Source organism: Macrobrachium nipponense, chromosome 32 (genome assembly GCF_015104395.2).
Source record: "Macrobrachium nipponense isolate FS-2020 chromosome 32, ASM1510439v2, whole genome shotgun sequence".
Lineage (NCBI taxonomy): Eukaryota > Metazoa > Arthropoda > Malacostraca > Decapoda > Palaemonidae > Macrobrachium > Macrobrachium nipponense.
Window position 1 is genome coordinate 30,573,873 of NC_061094.1, and position 16,650 is coordinate 30,590,522.

General features: G+C 43.0%; 1 protein-coding gene across 4 annotated transcripts in view; it reads left to right on the forward strand.

Annotated features, from left to right (window-relative positions):
- Window positions 1-16,650, forward strand: part of LOC135207301 (protein downstream neighbor of son homolog) — a 315,011-nt gene that overhangs the window by 265,407 nt on the left and 32,954 nt on the right. The window lies entirely within an intron of this gene.

Sequence of the window (16,650 nt, forward strand, 5' to 3'; positions counted from 1 at the left end):
TTCGCTAGTGTAGGGAATATTGATATTCATTTGCTAATACGTGTAAGAATTGTGTGAAATTGAGTGAGGAAGAATGGAAGCTCTAACTTCATACTTAGGGAAGTTAGAATAGCATAGAGCTACAAAAGCTTCCTCGAGAAGCTTTAGTAAGTCTCGTACTAACGAGCCAATTAGTGTATTAGCACCTATTATACAAGTAGTTGTTGAATCCTCACATACTGTATTTTCACCTTCTACCTTCACAGAAACTGCAATTCATCTGTGGAAATTGCAGCTTTGAACACTCAAAAGGATAGAACTCAAAATGCAAACTCTTAAAGGTAAGCACAGTGCAATGGACAGTGATTTTAGTGTTCCCAGTGCAGTGGAGGGTGCGTCTTATCGGCTCTGTCTCGCTCCCAGGCCTAGACCTCTTCCAAGCTCCCAGGCCCAGAGGAGAAGGAATGGCGAAAGCCTTACGGAGGTTACGGAGAATCCCCACCGATCAGGCGTACCCTCGGCAGGATCTGTGGCGAGGAAAGGCATCCTCAAAGAGTCCGTCTCTTCGTCCGATTCGTCATCTTACAGACACGTTTGAAGTTCGGAGATGCGGACAACTCGGACAAGCGTTTTTATTGTCTGAGGCGGACAACCAGAGGTGGACAGCTGTCCACTTCGGACACCCGCGCCTGTCCGGGCTATCCGCATCTGGCGCCTCGCGCCTGGTTGACGCTGTCTGCGTCGGACACTCTCTCATGTCCGAGCTGTCCGCATCTGGCGCCTCGCGCCTGGCTGGCTGTCCGCGTCGGACACTGACAGCACGGACAAGAGCGAGTGTCCGACGTGGACAGCGCCAACCAGGCGCAAGGCGCCAGATGCGGACAGATCGGACAGGAGAGAGTGTCCGACGCGGACAGCACTTGCCGGGCGCCAGGCCCCAGAAGTGCTAGCCAGGCGCCAAGCGCCAGAAGCGCCAGCCAGGCTCCAGGCACCAGAAGCGCCAGCCAGGCTCCAGGCACCAGAAGCGCCAGCCAAGCGCCAGATGTGGACAACCAGGACAGGCGAGACTGTCCGATGCGGACAGCGCCAGCCAGGCTTTCAGTGCCAAATAAGCGCCAGGCGCCAGGATCTCCTTCTGTGAATTTAGAAAGAGAAGTCAACCGAGAGGTTCCTCTTTATAGCTTTTCCCAGGATCAGCTTTCTCCTGACAAGGGCGCAAGATGTCGCACAGGCGGCTGTCGCCTTTGTCAGGATGGTTCTGATACTGAGAGAAGCTCTTCTCCAATATACAGAGGACTGCTGTAACAGGCAGTTCCTCTCAGCGTGGACTCTCTCCTTCAGTTCATACTCTTCCCTCATCATGACGAGGCAAGAACTACGGGAGATTTCTGACTAAGAATCTCTTCTATTCGGCGTTCGGGACTGCGCTGCCGAAGGGGAACATTAAGGTCCTTCCTTCCGTAAGCCCAATCTCTGAACAGGAATCCTGCCCCTTCCTTGATTTCTGTGGAAATCGGGAAGACTTTAGCGAATTCTTGGATTAACTTTCTCTCATGTAAGTGCGTTTTTCCTTCTTTAGTGAGATATTAAACGTATTGTCAAGTAAGTGCATAACACCTCATTGGCAAGAAATTTATACTCTTTGTATCGTAAATGGGTTAGTTCTCATTGACAAAGATCTCAATACATTTTATCGCATAAGCGTATAAGCTCTCTTGGACAAGATTCGGAAGAGCTCTCATTCATTGGTTAGAGGCTCTTCCAGGTAATAGACTTGTAGACTACGTCCTTGAAGTCTTATGTCCAATAGAATAGGAAGCTTGAGATGTCCTCTTCAGTCCTCGGTTCTCACTTGGGATCTCCTTCGGCTAATACTAATTCATTCTATTGACGAAAAGAACGAAGATAGTAGATTTCCATTCTCTCTCTTCCTCGTCGAGGAAAGAATGTAGTAGAGAATTAGATGTACAAGTGACTATATACTCTAAGTATTTTACCTTTGCGTTATTTTACTACTGTATGGTTCAAGTCATATACGCATACCTTAGTTACCTCTACGGATGGCAACTGAAATCCCTGTATCCTTCCAGGAGTTTCCGATGTAAGGACAACGCTTAAAGGTATTGTTACGACAACACCAACTCAGCTTCTGTATTTAGCGAAGTCTGTTTCGCTTAAATGTGCATTATTGAGAGTTTTCCTTAGGCTCGATAATAATTTTAACCTATTCCTTCGTAGAATGGAGTAACTGGCAACTTAGGAAGAATAGTGCGAGACGGAGGACATAGCTGTCACTGTAGACCAACGCAGTACCAGCTGAGTCTCTGCCATGCGCGGTCGGTTACATCTCTCTCTCCTGCGGGATTGACTGACTAACCGTATCTCTACCCTACAATCACGAAATTGAGTCTCGGGTTGAGGGGAATTATAGCAAGCATGAATGAACATTGTCTTCATTTTGCTAAGAAATTTTCAACAGAGATACCTCTTACACCTTTTCGGTGCTGTTTACCGCACTGTAACTGAATTCTGCACGAGTCTACCGCGGCATAGCACTATTATATATTGCTCTCATGCTTATGCAAAGCACAGCCTTATTAGGGAAGGGAGCATGCTCAGTGAGGGAATGGATGAGTCTTCTGGAGACCATTTCCTCGAGGGTGAAGTTTGTTTCCCTAAATGGACTGCAATTCAGACCTCTACAGTTTTTTCCTACTGGAAAACTGAAATAAATCGGAGTTCAAGAAATATTTCTGAAACTTTCTCAATAGGTCAAGGATCACCTCTGGTGATAGCGAATTGGTGCCAGGCATCTTGACAGAGGTACAAAGGTCCTGGCAATTAGTCTAAAGAATTGGAAACATACGGTTGGCTCTCCAGTTCCTCGATAGAACGAGTTTTTGGCCAAGGATTCCAATAACCTCGCTGATAGCAGGCTCGGTAGCGTCATTGTTCGTTCCTGATTTCGTTCCCCGTCCAACTGGACGGCGGTTCGATCCCATGGGGGGGACGAAGTTAATAGATCAACTCGAACAATTCCACAGCTCTCTCATATCTCAAGTAGTATCGAGATTCGCTCTCTCTTCGTCCCTTGTTCTCGTTAACGAGAGAGAGCCTGGTTAGAACACAGGCACGGAACGTAACAATCCTCAAGAGGTTCGTTGCTAGATGCTGCACGTCCGTGCGGATCTTCTTGATCGATGGCAGCAACTACTGACGTCTGAGTAATCTTCGCTTAGATGTTTGTCGAGAGTTGTGGAAACTTTGAGGACGTCCTTTCATAGATCTCTTCGCAATGTTGAAGAAGAAGAGGCTTCCTCTAGGCTGCTCCCTTATTCTCGTTCCAAGAGCGGTAGCAATAGACGCCATCCTTTAGTATGGAAGGGGGATAGATGTTAGTCTTTTTTCCCCTATTCTTATTCTTAGGAGATTTATTAAAATAATTGCTGGCGTTAGAGGGAGCGAGGAGGACACTGTTCGCCCCATTTTGGACTTCGAGAGGCTGGATTCACAGAGGTCCATCATTCCTACAGTACTTTCTAAGGGCCCTTCTTGAGAGAGTATATCTTCTCTAACAGCCTGTCTTTGAGAGGCACCTCAAAAACCTCTCCACTCTGAGTCTGATTACATGCAGACTGTCGAGAAGTTGATAGGAAGGAGAGGATTTTTTCAAGGCTAATGGCAAGTGTCATTGCCAAGGCAAAGAAGTGCTACCTTTTCTTGCAGTGTACGATGAAGAAACTGTCCTCTTCCAATACCTCTGTGACCTACATTGCTGTTTTCTTCCCTTTCTGAGAGAAGAATCACGTTTGGCTATATCTACTATCAAAGGATAAAGTAGCAGGTTCTCCGCTTTCTTTACAAGGGGCCTAAAGATAGCAGAGGACAAAAGACCTTGATGATCTTATACGATCCCTCTAAACAATCAAGAGTAGGACATCACGTACTCCGAGTTGGAATCTCGACGTGGTCCTCAGATCCCTTTTCCGACAAGCTCGAACCTCCTCATCAAGTTTCTTTTAGAATCTTACGAGGAAATGCATTTTTCTCTTGGCTCTCGCAACTACCAAGAGGACAAGTGAACTTCATGCATTGGATTCTTGCATCGGATTCGTAGGTGACTCGGAGATTGTTCTTTCCAGCCATTAATTCTGGCAAAGAACTAAAAACCTTCTAACAGTGGCTCAGAGCTTTGAAGTCAAGGGAATTTCCCATTTAGTAAGGAAAGAGATAGAAAGGTCTCTTTGCCCAGTTAGGGCACTTTAGTTTTCCTTCAGAAGAAGAAACGGCTTAAGGGTTGCCTGCAGAGTCTTTGGTGTGCGGTGAGGGACCCGAAGCGCTTCCCAGAAGGTGCTCATAGGGATATGAAGAGAGCCAAGAAAGCCCTGGTTTCGCCGGCTTTCGGCTCGTAGTCATCTTCGACTTCCAGATCTCCTTCCCCTCCTTCGGACAAGGACAGGGAAGATTCTGCTACGAAAATCCTCCTTAACGTACAGGAGTAAATCTCGTTAGCGACGGAAGTACTCACGAAGGATCCTCCTCGGAGGAATACTCCTCTCTCTCGTCCCATCAAGAGATCCTCTCGTCTACTGGACGTTCCATGCTCCAAGCGCCTCTTTTCTACTCCTCGGAAAGCAAGAGGCTCAAGATTTTTAGTGAACGAGCCTTCTTCCCCCTCCGATCAATAAGCGCCAGCGATATACGAGGTCCGTTTCCTGGCGGGAGGCTCCATCTAGGCAAGAGTCGTCGGACAACCTCCAGTCTACTGTCAGACGTCTGTCGCCAGTGGAAAGAGGATCCTCGGCCAGGCGCCAGACGCGCTCCTGGCACGAGCCGCTTCTCAGCCGTTCGGCGCCAGCCAACCGCGAGTCCCTGGTGAGGAGCGAGTCTCCTGCCAGGCGCGAGACTTAATTAAGTGTGAGGCGCAGGCGCGAAGCACCATCCAGGCGCAAGGTGCCAACCAGGCGCTAGGAGCCAGGCAGGCGCATGGCACCAGGCAGGCGCATGGCGCCAGCCAGGCAGGAGCCAGGCAAGCGCATGAAGCCAGCCAGGCACGAAGCGCCAGCCAGGCGCGAGGAGCCAGGCAGGCGCGTGGCGCCAGCCAGGCGCGAGGCTCCAACCAGACGAGACCCATATCAAAGAATGCCCTGGCCTTCTTTGTGAAAATTGTAATCTCCAAAGTACACGATAAGTACCTTGATGATTCCTTCAAACAGCTGAGAGTTAAAGCGCATGAAGTGCGAGCCGTTGCAAATGCTCTTTCTTTCCATAAGAATATGTCAATAAAGGACATTTTAGCTGTCACATACTGGAGATGCAACTCTGTGTTGACTTTCCATTACCCGAAGGATGTCAATATAACCTACGAGAGATCCTTCTCTCTTGGTTTGTACGTGTCTGCGGGATACGTTGCTGGGATAGGGAGCCGATACTGATCCTTAACTATACTCTGTTTTTTTCCATCTGTCCATCCGCCTGTGGTGTATTTGTATGGTAGCACTGCGTCCCGGGCTTTAGATAGTTACATTCAGCTTACATTTAACAATAATAACAATATCCTATTTCGAATATTAACGGTGAAATTCGCATACAGTAAATTATTAAAACACCTTTTCAGTTGCAAATGTACACCCAGATATCCTTTTATTTACCTAAACTTACACATAGAGTAACTATCTAAAGCCCGGGACGCAGTGTTACCATACACAAACACCACAGGCGGGTGGACAGATGGAAAAAAAACAGTGTAGGCGACATTATTATTCACGACCTATACTCTGTTTTTTTTCATCTGTCCATCCGCCTGTGGTGTTTTAGTATGGTAACACTGCGTCCCGGGCTTTGGATAGTTACATTCAGCTTACATTCAACAATTATAATAATATCCTATTTCGATTATGAACGGTGTAATTCGCGTACAGTAAATTATTAAAACACTTTTCAGTTGCAAATGTACACCCAGATATCCTTTTATTTACCTAAAACTTACACATAGCGTAAGTATCTAAAGCCCGGGACGCAGTGTTACCACACAAAACACCACAGGCGGATGGACAGATGGAAAAAAACAGAGTATATCGAGTTAAATTTTATTTAACGTCTAGTTTTTAGGGTTGTTTGAAAGGAGTTTGGGGATAACTCTTTTCAATCTCAGTATTAACCCTCGTGTTAGGATCAGGTGATCGGGATCAGTGTCGTGCTCCCTGATTATGCCATTAGGCAAGGTGTTTTGTCATGTAAGTGGAATAGCACCCATTGACAAAAAATCCTTAGGCTCTGTCGAGTAAGCGGATAAGACCCCATTGACAGACCCACAAGAACTCTTAGCAGGAGGTAATTACTTTGCTGAGGCTCTTGAGGCAAAGCAGACTCCTTGGCAGTAGCCATGAAGTCTTCCGCCTAAGCAAGTAGGAACCAAGGTTTTATTATTACCTACAACGTATGTTGTTTACCTGTCTATTCAGTAAATAGCTGTCTCTTACCCACCACCAAGGGTGCCAATCAGCTAAGTATATATCTGACAGGGAAGTTGAATGTACAAAAATGATATTGTTATGATACAATAAAGTTTTGTACATACTTACCTGGCAGATATATACGATTAATGGCCCACCCAGCCTCCCCTCAGGAGACAGGTGGAAGAGAAAATCTGATTAGAAAACTGGAATGGTTCCTATTCCTGCCACCCAGCGGCAGGGCGGTAGATCACCTGACCTACCTGTAGCGTGTGCCGCGAAATTCGAATTTCTGTCGGGACGACGGAGTCTATAGCTAAGTATATATCTGCCAGGTAAGTATGTACAAAACTTTATTGTATCATAACAATATCATGTTTCCCGTTCTAGGTGTTTCATACAAAGCCAAGGTTTATTGCATCACGGAAGGTGGAGAGCTATTCGTTCTCATAAACCACTCCTTTCCCTTGTATCTGGATCTATTATCACCCCACTCTCATCCTATTATTGAAAGGAGTGTGTTGCTACTGAAAAGTATCCTATACTCTAGATTATCTTTACTGTATGGCTGTCCCCCTCACCTGCATCTGGTCCAGTCCAGCTCATGATGGTACTCTCCTTCTTACTGCCTGTAGGTAAAGGAGTAGTTAGAAAAGTAGTAAAGAAGGAAGACCAGTTATCTCATTCATTCTACTTTCATACCTTCATCTTAGACTAGACACAAACTGACCCGCCAGGTACCAGACTAGACACAAACTGACCCGCCAGGTACCAGACTAGACACAAACTGACCCGCCAGGAGTACCGCATAAGCTATAGCACTTGCTGGGCAACCACCACTGGACCCAAGGAAAAAGTGTCCAAGGATCTATGGGCAACATCTTTTAAATAAAAGGAAGTGAAAGTTTTTTGGCGTCGCCAAATACCAGCTTTCAAAATCCTCTTCACAGACATATTTTTCTTGAATGCCAAAGAAGCACTCAAGCCCCTGATGTCATGAGCTCTAGCTCTCTCCAGGCGATTTGATCCTCTGTCTCCTGTCATGTATGCATTCCTGATCGTTTCTCTCAGCCAAAACTACATTGTGTTTCTGGACACTTCCTTCTTGATTCGTCCTGTACTTACAAAAAGCCTTCAGCATCCCAGCCTGAGATGCCACGTTTTTAAATACGCTCTTAGTACTCTGACAGGGCATAGCAGCATTTCTTCAGGGTCACTGTCCACAGATTCTGCCAGAGAAGGTATGGAAAAGGAGTCGAATGTGCCATCCAAGTGGATAAAAAGACTGGGAATCACTATTTTTTTTTTTATTAATCATATCAATATTTGAAAATTAGTTATAAGGTAAATCATTTATTTATGTTACAAAACAAATAAACATAGGTAAATAAGAGAGAGAGAGAGAGAGAGAGAGAGAGGAGAGAGAGAGAGAGAGAGAGAGAGAGAGAGAGAGAGTTATTGTTTAATCTCATTAAACTTAATATTATTTGAAAACTATTACTATATATTATTATTTCACCATAAAATGTAGTAATACCCTTAAAGATATACTGTATACATAAACTTCCATGCCAAACAGAGGGCGAGAATTACCACTGACATGCGTATCTCATGTGGCAAAAGAGAGAGAGAGAGAGAGAGAGAGAGAGAGAGAGAGAGAGAGAGAGAGAGAGAGAGAGAGAGAGATATCCTTATTTAAAAGAATGAAATGGATAGATTATTGTATTTCTTTAAAATACTATCACATATGAATTTTGAAATTAGTTATATTATTATTATTATTATTATGTGAAAATATTAATAAACATATACACATGTACCATAGAAATTCTTTCATCTCAGTAAAAGAGAGAGAGAGAGAGAGAGAGAGAGAGAGTTATCCGTATTTGAATGAGTGAAATGGAAAGGTTATTGTAGTATTTCTTTAAAATACTATCACATATGAGTTTTGTAATTACAGTTATATTATTAATATTTGAAAATATTATTAAACATATTATACATACATGTACCGTAAAAATCTCTCATCTCAGGAGAGAGAGAGAGAGAGAGAGAGAGAGAGAGAGAGAGAGAGAGAGAGAGAGAGAGAGAGAGAGAGAGACTCCCTCCCTTCCTGTCACATTACTTGATATATTTGACAGCTGTTGGTCCTCAGTTTGGTTCGTGTAGTTCGAAAGAAAGATGCTTGAAGACTGGGATTTCCTTCATTCTTACATAATTTTATCATTTATAAACAAAAATCTTACTAATTCACTTTAGTATTTTCTTTAATGAATTGATATTATTGCTGTTTACATTAATATTGATATTTGAAAATTAGTAAATCATTTATTTATCATACAAAAAACATACATCTCTGTAAGAGAGAGAGAGAGAGAGAGAGAGAGAGAGAGAGAGAGAGAGAGAGAGAGAGAAACACTCCCTCCCCTCCAGTCACATTACGTGATATATGTGACAGCTGTTGGACCTCAGTTTGGTACCTGGAGTTCGAAAGAAAGATGCTTGAAGACTGGGATTTCCTTCATTCTTACATAATTTTATAATTTATAAACTAAAATCTTACTAATTCACTATAGTATTTTCTTTAATGAATTGATTGCTCTTTACATTTATATTATTTGAAAATTATTAAATTATTTATTTATCATACAGAAAACATACATCTCTGTAAGAAAGAGAGAGAGAGAGAATTATTAATGTTATTATGTGATATCATTTAATCTTATTAAACTTACTAATACAGTATTGATCAGTATTAATATTTTAAAATTAGTAAATCATTTTTGTATCATAAAAATGTATTTAGTCATGAAAATAACATCAAAATACACTAATTTGGGATTATTTATCGTCGGAAAAAAAACGCGAATAGGCGAATTTCCCGCAAATAATGGGTAGATAAGGTCCAGAGAGAAATCCGCGAATCTGTGAGTCGCGAATCCAGAGAATGTAAATACGGGGGGCTCACTGTACTCAGTACCATAGTCAAATCCCAATCTGGGGCTTTTAGTTCCTTCAGGGAAGAGGACTGCTCAAAACTCTTCATTGACAGAGGCATCTCCCGTGAAGAAGAAATGTCCACACCTTCCATCTGCAGAACCGAAGCTAGAGCAGCCCTGTATCCCTTTACAGCAGATACAGACATATGCCTTTCTGTCCTGAGATATATCAGAAAATCTGCTAACTGTTGAATAGCGGTTCTGAGTAGAGACAAGTTCCCTCTATGACACCAATCACAGTACATGGACCATTTTCCTTGGTAGACCGCTGCCGATGACCTGATATTTCCTGCCATCTGTGCTGCTGCTGCTTTCTGAGAAAAGCCTCTCGCTCGCTGCAGATACTTGACAGTCTTCACCCGTGAAGTGATAGGGACTGCACCAACTGATGGTACCTCTCCACGTGTGGTTGACAAAGTAGGTTGTTCCATGGAGGTAACTCTCTCGGCACATCCATTAGGAGTTCCAACAGGTCCAAAAACCATTCTGCCTTTGGCCACAATGGGGCTACCTTTAATTTTTAAGTTATTTCCAGTTCATCCCTTAATACATTTTGTCATGTAACAGAAATTTACCTTTTATCTTGAAATATAATTAATCGCCTCGAGAGTCATCTTCAGGTTCTGAGACCGCATTACCTTGTTCAGAACCTGAAGGATTAGGCAAAATGGAGGAAATGCGTACACGTCCAGATTGTCCCATGGGTGTTTAGCGCAGCTTCTGCTAATGCCTCTGCGTCCGGGACTACTGAACAATACACTTCCAACTTTTTGTTGTACCTGGTTGAGAATAGGTCTATAATCGACCTTTCTCACAAGATGAACATTCTGTCCACCACTTCTTGATGCAAGGACCACTCCGTTCCTAGGATCTGGTCCCTGCGGCTCATTTTGTTGGCCACTATGTTTCTTTTTCCTGGAATATATCTGGCTCTGATGTCTACTAAGTTCTCTACAGCCCACTGATGAAGTTCAACTGTCATCAGGTGTAACTGCCAAGATACTAGGCCTCCTTGCTTGTTTACGTAAGCTACTACTGTGGTGTTGCCTGACATCAATACTACTGATTGCCCTTTCACCCTCTCCCGTAATTCCTGTAGTGCCAGAAACGCTGCTTTTAACTCCAACACGTTTATATGGAGTTCTCTGTCCTTGCAATTCCACTTCTCTGAAATCACCAGCTCCCCCATGTGGGTGCCACAACCTTCAAGTGACACATCCGAGAACGGCAAGAGGTCCGGAGAGGGTTGCTGAAGGGGAACTCCCACTGTCAGATTGTTGTCCTGCACCCACCACAGTAGTTCCTCACCTCTGTCGACAAGGGAATATGCTCATATGGGTGATCTACCGTTGGTGACCAAAACTCCATCCTCCATTGCAATGATCGAAGGTGTAGTCCCCCGTGTGGTACCAGCTTCTCCAAGGAACTTAGAATTCCCAGAACTACTTGCCACTGTTTTGCTGGCTGATTGCTTTCCCAGAAAGGCATTCACCACTTGCTTGCATTTCTCTACCCTCTGGTCTGCTGGGAACACTGGCTTTTACTGTGTCTATAATCATACCCAGATACACCAGCCATTGACTTGGATCCAACTTTGACTTATCCTGATTTATCACAATGCCTATGCTGTGACAAAACTGCAGAAGGGTATCCCTGTCCAGAAGTAATTTTTCTCTGGCCTTTGCTATCACCAGCCAGTCGTCTGGGTATCTTATTCACCTGATCCCCTGAGCATGCGCCCATGTCGACACGAGAGTGAATACTCTTGTAAAAATTTGAGGAGACGTTGTCAATCCGAAGCACAGGACTCTGAAATGGAAAACTTTCTCTGCAAGACTGAAGCGGAGAAATTTCCTGGAAGACTGATGGACTAGGATCTGAAAGTATGCGTCCTTCAAGTCTGTTGTCAGCTTAAGTCCTTGTCCCTGACTGCTGCTAGAACTGTCTTTGGGGTCTCCATTCTGAATCTGGTTTTCCTTATAAACAGATTCAATGTTGACAGATCTATCACTGTCCTCCAATCTCCGTTGGCTTTGGAGACAAGGAAAATACGGCTGTAAAACCCTTTTGACAGAAGCGATACTTGTTCTACAGCTCCCTTCTCCATCATCTTCTTCACTTCCTCTTGCAAAATAAGAGCTCTCTGAGATTCCTGAGCATAGGAGAGGTGTGGTAATGGTTGTTCTGTCAGGGGTGGGGTCACTTCAAACAGAATCAAATATCCGACTCAGAACATCCACCACCCACTGCTCTGCTCCAAATACCTGCCTCACCTGCCAATGAAATGCCAGGCAACCCCCCCCCCCCTGGTGTGGCTTTGTGATGAGAGGCGCCCATCCTATCGTCTCGAACCTCTCCCCCCCTGCCCCTAATACCCCATCCTCTGTTGGGTCTACTGTGAAGAGGGGGAAGAGGGTCTTGTTGATCTGTTAGAGATGTTATGTCTCACTGGTTTCTTTTGAGGTAATTGCTGATGTCTTACCTCATTAGAATTAGCCTGGCTTCCAGATGTTTTCCTAACTTCCTACTGGACTAATGTGTTGTTAGTATCCATCCTCCTATCTATAGCAGCTTCCAGTATACCCTTTGGTAACAGCAATTGCAACTCTAGGATATCCCCATTCCGTATTGCCAACAGGGAATCCAAGTCAATAGTGCGGCTTAATCTAGCCAATGCTGCATCTCTCTTCATCAACAGGATAGTAGCCCATACATTGGCACTCAAATTCATCAAGTACGCAATCACTTTGGAACCTGATTGGAGCAATCTAAACTACATTGTCTCATCCACTACTTTTCTTGTTGCTTCTGAGGATGCAATTTTTGCTACTGCTGTTGACTAAAGGTCTAACCAAGAAGCAGTCTGAAAGATATAGAAGAAGCCATTGCTTCCAATGTAGCAGCCTCCTGACAAGTCATCAACGAGCATTCCATCTTAACTTGATCCAAGGTTAATCCAGGCTTTAACCTTACCACATCTGGGTTAATTTGTCTTGATAGCAAAGGAACCATAGGTGGGTGTCGCATAATATTTCCTATGTTTCATCAATGGCGGGGGAATAAAATTAAATGATTATTTGATCTTAATGAATTATCCCTTCCAGCAATCTGTGCATTGACGTGCTGTAAAACTGACTCCGCATGACTTGAGCAAGATAATTCATATGACACCTTCATATCCTTTTTCAGTCCAAATACCATATCGATTCCCGGAGGAAATATACTGGCAGGTGCCTACGGGATCCTCGAAAGGTTATTGAATTAACGAATCAAATCAACTACCTCCACATATAAAGCCAAAAAACTCCTGGTTTTCCCCTTCCTCCGGTTCCAACGTATTGTATTCGGCCGCAGGAGGAGCTAGTTAACTTCTATCCTCTGACAAACATTCAGGTGCGTCATGGCTGTCCGACCCTACGATCGCGGCATCTTTGATCTCTGATAGCTGACGTTGACTCAATCTCGAATAGTCAGTAGGAGAACGTGACCGCCTAACTCCTCCTCTACTCGCAGATCTAGAGCAAGAACTCCGTCTATACCTCCAAGATGAAGGTTCTCCCGAAATCGAGCTAATTTCTTCTCTATCTGTTGATATTATTCAAGGTCATTTGACTATCATCTCTGACGGCCGTCGGGGAAGTTGACCTTGATCTCTCGTCAAGGTGAACAACTCCTTCTATCAGTGTATCAGGCGAGGTTACCAACTCTTTATTATTTGATCTTTTAATGGGAGCTTTCTCATCCTTTCTTCTTATTTTATAAGGTCTTACAGGAGAAACTGGTATACGTTCTCCGTTCTTTGTTGAATGCTGCCCACTCACCGTCGATTTCACCAACGGCAGTGGAGTCTCTGCTAAACGCTTTGTCCTCACCGCTGGCATCTCTGCAGCAGCCGCCATTCCAGCAAGCGTCGATGCAAGTTTACCAGCCACTGTCTTCTTCACTTTGTTGCTGACAGGTATGTGACAGTCCTGGCTCGATGATGAAGAAAAAATTAGTCTTCTTCTCTTGGCCCAAGGATCAGGATCAGTCACGAAGTCCCGTATCCACCAACGCTTGACTGGTTCACGCAGTGACATCATTGAATTTTGTGATGACGCCGAACTAGAGGAAGAAGACAAAGAAGAAAATGTTTCTTTTTGTCATTCTTATCTATTTTGTCCTCTAGAGCTTGTAATTTCTTCATGACTGTGTGTACCAGAGTCAGAAAGCGTATTCGTCTCTGGAGGCAACGAAGTAGTAAGAGAAGCAGTAGGCTGTGACGTCATCGCATCAGCCATGCCCATGTGTGACATCGGTTGTGATGTCACCATGGTTGTAGGGAGAGATTGAGCGGCTGCTGCTGGAATCCCTGCATGTGCTGCAAAACTGTTTCCAACGTTCTGCATCGCCAGAAACATTGATGTTGTTGTCGTTGCTGTAGCATTTGCTCCCATAAATTGCAGTCCAGGGGATGAGGAACATTCATTGTTGTCGGGCCCGAGTGGAAACGTGACGCCATATACTAGTGAGAAAGCAACCCCTCCAAGGTTGGTATGCCTGTTAGGGCTAACACTGACCAGGTTCCTTCCATTCTCTGTGCATCAGGGGCTGAAATCCGGGACAAAGATGGCGATACTCCACCTCTCCCTGCCGGGAATGATGGAGCATATTTATGCATAAAATTACCCAAAACCCCTCCTGGAGTCTCCAATAACGAATCGCTAGAAGAAACTGAAGGGGTATGGGAAACATCAAAAGCAGGTGACGAAACATATGGAGCAGTCTGATGTATTGCCGATACAAAAGAAGCCGACGACGCTTGGTCATCCAAAGATGGCGTCCTCTCCTTTCTTTTGTACTGGCCCTTCCCATAAAACTGAACAAGGATTAGTAATAGTACATACGTTTTCTCTGCACCTACTACACGGATGTGGATCTGTAGATTTTAGGGCTGTTGCCTTGTATAATAAGGCGCCCTATGAGGTAATGTTAGACTTGCGATAATCTTACGCTAAGTCGGTTAGTATTGCACTTCCATATTCATTGGAGTGTCTTGGGGTTTGTAGATCACTTACGAAGTCGGTATTATCTTCTTTTGTTATGACGACGATGTGTTAAACTCATGATGACTCGGTGATGATGTGAGGTTCTAGTCGAAAACACGAAATACAAAAATACTTATATTTTCTGAGTTTACATGGTGAAGATCAAGTAGGATTATACAGGTCTTCTAATGACGATAGCTTGATCGCTTCTGCCAATGATGATGGCTAATTCTATTCTCTCTACATGATAAAGCTTAGGTAAAGAGGTACAGGTCTTCTAATGACGATAGCTAACTCTATTCTGCTCCGTCTACTACCAACTCGGTTACAAGTCATAAAGGAGCAGACAGTAGCTCGAACATATGAACATACATACAATGAGACACACTACAGATCACATATGTATAAACAAATGAATGACCACAGATGACGGCATGTCAACTTAGCCTACATACTTTATTGTATACGTCATCTTTAGCGTCTCTAGTCTGATCACATTCCTGCAAGCAATCTGGTTGACCTCTTTAGTTTTAGTCTTTTATATATATGGACTAACATTCCATATTTTTATTATGTAATCATTACATAAAAGCTCGGTCAGCTACCAAAACCAACTACTGAATACGTATTACTCAAACTTGACTTGCATATGACTTAGAGGAGTGTGATACAGACACTATGTGAATATATATAGATAATAGAAAATACTTATAAGTAAAAAAAAATTCATGGTGTACACAAATACAGATTCAAGTAATAAAATATTAGACATAATATGCATATAATATTCGTAAATAATAGTGATCACGTGATATATACTGATACAGTTTTTCACTTCATCTCTTTAAGATACATATGCTACAGAAAATACTAATGTACTCTGATAATCGCATAGAACAAAGATTAACATGATAAAAATCATATTTTAACTGATAAAAATTTCATATATGAATTGATAAAATTATTAATGTTTATGCTGATTGATTCGTTGATTTTTATGCTAAATGTTATATATCTGCAGTTATTGGTAAGATAAAAGGTAACAGATTGATTATAGGCTACCTGATTTGTTTATACATATGTATATGGATTCATATAATTATGATTAATATATGTGCACTTTAAATAGATTCCTATTGCGTACACGCAAAGATATATTTCGATTCTGTTATTTATGATCATTTATATATAGGATACATGATACTTTATATATATAGGATACATGACCGAGGTTATACTACTACACATTTAACTAGCGTTCGAACAACTTTTCGTCCATTACACAGTTCCAGACAACCACCTATAGCCAAATGAAAGGGCCAATTCCAAATGGTTAAAACAAGGGGAAAATTTGCCTGGGCGGGGTCCAACGTTCTATTTTGCGCTCATACTTGTTCTCTGCATCCTAAGCCACACGAATACGTTCGCGATGAATAAAATCACCCCCAGCACGAGTCCTTCGCCAGCAAAGTAGAGTTGAATATCCTTCGGGTCGTAATTGTCGGAAGTATGTCCCTTTTGTAGTCGATTTCCGACAGCCGCCGGAGCGTTCCGCATTAAAACGAGATTAACGACGGTATACGGTGTCGGTCGAAGAAGTCCATGATGGTGCTTATTCCTTTCACATTGTAGGCGGTTGTTACTCAACTGTCATCGTCCGCTGCGACGAACGATTTTTTGAAGTTGCGATGTGAAACTCTCGTACTGCAGGATACTGTAACCAGGATCCATTAATTAGCTTGCAAGTGAAATTATACTTGTCACAAGGGCAAAGTAAATTCAGACGACATCCAAATACAGGGGGGGAGAAAGCCATTAAGACCAGACTTAACCTACATGAATTTGCTGATATTTTATGGAATTCAAAAGAGAGCTGTACAAACTTTTTTTATCCATGGCATTAACAATGAGTGAACCTATCCAGGTCTATGAGGACTGTAAAAATATCCATAATTATAAAAAAATAAACAGATATCAATACGAATCCCAAAGAAACTTCGATATTACTGGTAGTAAGTTACTAGACAAAGAAGTGGAAAACGGAGCTATTTGTAAGATTGCCAGGCAACATAAGAGTCAAAGAGAATATTAATCATGATTCTGTATTTCTCTATGCTAACTGAAATTAAGTTGTGATAAAATCTGATCCTATGTGCCCCTAACAAAAGTTTCATATTCAATTTTCTCGCG